The 5,631-nt window shown below is 33.6% G+C and overlaps 1 non-coding gene across 1 annotated transcript; it reads left to right on the forward strand.

Moving 5' to 3' along the window:
• Positions 1-1,911: 1,911 nt before the first annotated feature.
• LOC112489240 (small nucleolar RNA R71) lies at positions 1,912-2,018 on the forward strand. Its single transcript, XR_003054130.1, has one exon. It is a non-coding gene; the product is annotated as a small nucleolar RNA R71 (small nucleolar RNA).
• The last annotated feature ends 3,613 nt before the right edge of the window (positions 2,019-5,631 follow it).

A 5,631-nucleotide genomic window follows, 5' to 3' on the forward strand; every position in this document is an offset into this window, starting at 1 on the left:
TTTATTCAACAAGTTACAAAGAGGTTTAGTTATCTTGGAAAAATCCTTAATAAATCTCCTATAAAAGCCCGCATGCCCAAGAAAACTCCGAATACCTTTTATTGAAGTAGGTGGAGGCAATTTCTCTATAACTTCTATTTTAGCTTTATCTACCTCAATTCCCCTTTTAGAAACCTTATGACCTAAAACTATGCCCTCTTGAACCATAAAGTGACATTTTTCCCAATTAAGCACAAGATTCGTTTCTTTACACCTTAGAAGAACCCTAGATAAATTTTGCAAGCAAGAGGTAAAAGAATCACCAAATACACTAAAATCATCCATAAAAATTTCAATGATATCTTCTACCATATTCGAAAAGATGGACATCATACACCTTTGAAAGGTTATAGGTGCATTGCATAAACCAAAAGGCATCCTTTTATAGGCAAAAGTTCCATAAGGACAAGTAAAAGTAGTCTTTTCTTGATCATCAGGGGCAATAGCTATTTGATTGTAACCGCTATAACCATCTAGAAAACAATAATATTCCTTACCGGCTAACCTTTCTAACATTTGATCAATGAATGGTAAAGGAAAATGGTCTTTTCTAGTGGCCCTATTAAGCTTCCTATAATCAATACACACTCTCCACCCAGTAACTAACCTAGTAGGAATAAGCTCACTCTTATCATTCTCTTGCACAGTCATCCCACCTTTCTTAGGAACTACATGAATAGGACTTACCCAATTACTATCCGAAATAGGATAGATAATCCCGGCATCTAAAAGCTTTAAAATCTCACCATGAACCACTTTCTTAAGATAGGATTAAGCCTCCTTTGATGTTCTACAGTCGGTTTATGGTCTTCCTCCATAAGTATTTTATGCATACAAATAGAGGGGCTAATACCCTTAATATCAGCTATAGTCCAACCTAGTGCAGTTTTATGTTCTCTTAAAACTTCTAAAAGTTTGGCTTCTTGGTCCTCACTAAGGGCGGATGAAATTATTACCGGAAGGGTATTATTAAATCCTAGAAAAGCATATTTTAAATGACTAGGTAGTGGCTTCAAATCAATTATAGGTGGGTGCTCCACACTCGGTATCTTTCTAGGTCCACTCTCACCTAAATCCTCAAACTTTCCAACATAATCTACCTCACAGTGGGTGGCTATATCTATGATGTTACACTCTTGTTTTTCTTCTTCTGTACATGGTCCAAATAACTCACTCAATCCAAAGGGATCTAAATTATTTTCCTTTGCCATATCTAAATTAGATAACTCTTGCAAGGATTGTTCAAGTGAAGAAAATTGAGTTTGAACTTGAGAAGAATTTTGATTTTGATGTGCAAGTTGCGGCTTTTGGTAGAATGGAGATTGGAATTGTTGTTTTTGAAACCCTCCACTTTGTCCTTGATTAGACCCTTGCTGGTTGTTGTTTGACCATGAAAAATTTGGGTGGTTCCTCCATCCTGGATTATATGTGTTAGAATATGGATTGTTTTGTTGCTTTTGGAAGTTTCCTACAAAATTAACATCATCAGAAGCAAAGGGATTTCCAACTTGGCAATCCACACTCTTATGATCATGAGCACCACATAAATCACAAAATAAAAAATTATTAGTAGATTGGATAGAATTCACCCCTATTTGACCAAATTGAGTGTTCAAGGTCTTCATGAATTGGGTTGCAAGTTGAGCTCCTAAGTTGTTAATATCAACGTGTTCCACGGCCTTTACTTGACTTCTTCCATTTAGTCTCCTCTCACTTGGATATTGGTAGTTATTATGGGCCATCTCTTCAATTAATTCAAATGCTTCTGATTGCCTCTTCTTCATTAAAGAACCTCCTGCAGCTACATCTACCAATTGTTTGTTACCATAATCTAGACCATTATAGAAAATCTGTACCTGTATCCATGTTGGAAAACCATGGTGTGGGCATCTTCTTAATAGTTCCTTGAAGCGCTCCCATGCATCAGACAAAGTCTCTTGGTCCCATTGACAAAAATTGTTTATATCACTTTTCAATTTTGCGGTCTTTGATGGAGGAAAGAATTTGTCTAGGAATGTTGCCTCCATAGCATCCCATGTAGTGATAGTACCTGCAGGTAAAGAATTTAACCACACTTTTGCCTTGTCTCTAAGAGACCAAGGAAAAAGTCTTAATCGAAAAGCATCATCAGAAACACCATTTTGTTAGACATATCACACAATTGAAGAAAACTAGAAATATGCATGTTTGGATCTTCATGAGGCAAACCACAAAATTGAACATTATTAAGCAAAGAAGTAGTAGATGCTTCAATTTTAAAATTGTTTGCTTCAATGGGTGGTCTCCTTATGCAAGACAAATCACCAACTTTCTTGTGAGCAGCATACTCGCATATGGGCAAATCATCTTCTCTTTAGTTGGCCATTGCACCTTCTTGAGTTCCTTGGTCTATACGTACCCAAGTACCCCTTATGGCTTGTTTTCTAGGTGCTGGTTTATTTTCTAAGTCAACTTCCTCCTTGAACTCTTGATCACCACTATGACTCATATACAACACCTAATTCCTAAAAAGAGAGCAAGTAAAATAAATTAGAAAGAAAATTAGAAAATTGAACAAGAAAAAAAAAATTATTAGAATTCTAATGTTGCTAACTAATCTAACAATTAAAATCAATTAGCAATAAAGAAAAACAAACTAACACTTAAATAAAAGATAAATGAAAATAACTCTAGGAAATAATGAACCAAATGAATTGAATGCAAAAAAATTAAACCCTTTTGTGCATGTATGCTTTTAAAGTAAACAATTATGCCAAACTAAAATTTCAACTAAAGTAAGCTAAACCTAATCTTATTCAACCAAACAAATAAAAAATAATAATAAAATCCCTAAGTATGCTAGACTTGCAACCTAAGCACCAATAAATTAAAAACACAATTTTGGTTTCAAGTACCACAAAATAAGTATTAAAAATTCAAAGCAAGTTGGCCAAACAAGCAAAGAATTAAAACCCTAGCATGAAACACTAAAACCAAAATTAAGAAACAAATATAAAAAGTTAAAATAAGGAAACAATGATCAAAGTACTACTAAACCCAATCCGAATTAATATTAATGCCTTAATCCCTGGCAACGGTGCCAAAAACTTGATGTGTAAAATCAACTCGCAAGTGCACGAATCGTTTTCAAGTAATAAAGTGAAAAAATAGGGTTGTCGTACCCAAGGGATTAAGTATTAAGTACAAAAAATAATTAGGTTTTGATAATATTTGAACTAAAATTTAAGATGGCAATTGAAAACTAAATAAACTAAATTAAACAAAAGCAATTAATTAAAATTAGATCAATTTCAAGTAAGAGAGAGAATTGAATAATTATGAATACTAGGGCATTTGATTTCACCACTAACTATTCCAATTTAATTACTTAAATATGTGAATTTAATTAACTAGTAATTTTGTTAACCACACTTAATCACAAAATTAATCAAAAGTAGTTTCCACTCACAATTGATAATATTCACATAACCTAATTTATTCCTTCCGGCTTATAAATTAAATCATGCAAATTCATCAAGCATAGATTAAGCAAATAATATGGCATGAGACGTAACTATTTTCCAATCAATTATGCATTCATGTAAATCATTGGAAATCCATAATATTATCCTTTTCCAAGCTCAAATATTATTAAAATCATTTATTCCTTCCGGCCTATGAAAGCATTAAGTATACCAATGATTTATTAACAGAACATATTACTAATTAAATAAAACTCAACATATATTAAAATAATTAAACCTTCATAGTTAGGGCTACATCATAGCCCTAGCTATGAAAATTAGTTCATGGTAAAAATAATTTTAACATCCATAATTATTAAAAATAATAAGATTCACAATTAAAGAGAAAGGAAAAGAGAATAAAAACTATTGAAGAAATTCTCCTCCAAGAGCTCTCAAAGTCGTAGCCTTCTTCTCCAAGCAAGCCCACGTCTTTGTGCCTCCTCCAAGATCTCCAATTGATCTTCTAAAACTCTAAAACTTTAAAACCTTAGAACCCTTAAAAGAATCTTGGAAACTCCCAAAATTTGGTTTGTTTCTATTTAAGCCTCCTAAAAGCTCTTAAATAACTCTCTAAATTTGTATATCTTCCTTCAATGTGGTGGGGGCTATATATATAGGGCATTGGGAATCTTTTTCTCTCTTTATTTTCAGTGTGGGAGTCTTGAAAGATACCTTTTTTAGGCCATGAAAAGGGTTGGACGAATTTCATGTGTAAAAAGAAAACTGTATATTACTTGGTCTCTACTACTTTCCTTTTATCTAATTCCTCCTAAAAAATAGTTAATTAGTCTAATTTACCCTTGATGAAGCATGTGACATGACATGTGCCTCATTAATGATAAATTAACCAATTATTGCCACTTGTTTTTATCTTGGCCCTCAAATTGCCTTGATTCCCTCTTTTGATCAATGGTGGATATTTAACTAGAATATTATTTTTTATAAATTCTAAACTTTAAATGATGATAACTATTTGCTCGCACCTCGAAATCCAAAAATAACAAGACATTTGAAATCCTCAGATCTTGATGATTCATATGACATCCACTTCCATCATGAAACTCCCGATGGAATCTTTATGGAATCTTCAAGGTATCTTTTTGGAATCTTTTTAATGCTTAGTCCGTTCGAGCTCAAATCTTGCTTCCCACCATAATTCGACCCAAGGAATCCATTTTTATGGTTGTTTTCTTAAAATTCTTCCTTTTTTACCTAGATTAAGAAAAATACATAATTAAGTATCTTTCCATAACAAATTAACACAAACTAACAATTATTAAGCTATAAATATGGCATAAAATCATCAATATTTTAGACCTAACATTTACCCTTGCAATTGAAAACAACCTTATTAGTTCGACCATGATGATTGGTATCTCTATCAAATTGCCACAGACGTCCTAAAAGCAAATGACCAGCTTGCATTGGTACCACATCACAAATAATCTCATCTTCATAATCACCAATAGAGAATGCAATCTTCACTTGCCTATTCACCTTCAACCTTCCACAATCATTACGCCATTGTAGCTTATATGGTTCTGGATGCTTCATAATGGGTAAGACTAGCAACATTAGTACAACTTCCTCCATCAATAATCATACTACATATCTTATCCTTGACTTTGCACCTGGTATGAAAGATGTTCTCTCGTTGCCCTTCCTTCTCATCTTTATACACAGTTAAAGCTCTTCTAGCAACCAATGACAAGTCCCCTCCAACTGGATACTTTTAATCTTCTTCATCTTCATCACCAATGTCCTCCAATGGTGGCATGGATTCATTGTCCGACTCTTCTTCTTCAGTTTCAATGTCTCCACTTTCCCGAATCACCATGACCCTCTTATTAGGACATTGACTTACAATATGACCCCTGCCTTGTCATTTAAAGCACATGATATCTCAATTTCTAGTTGAAGATGAATTGGATTTACTTACTTGCTTAAATGAGGATGGTTCAGGCTTAACTTCGAGTTTAGGCCGTGTGGTGGCTTTATCTTCAAACTTGGGCTAATTTGGTTTCCATGTGGATGGGCTTGCTTTCTAAGTGTGTTGAGCAATACTAGGTCTTGTGGTACCCTTCCT

The sequence above is a fragment of the Ziziphus jujuba genome, chromosome 7 (genome assembly GCF_031755915.1).
Source record: "Ziziphus jujuba cultivar Dongzao chromosome 7, ASM3175591v1".
Classification (NCBI taxonomy): Eukaryota; Viridiplantae; Streptophyta; class Magnoliopsida; order Rosales; family Rhamnaceae; genus Ziziphus; species Ziziphus jujuba.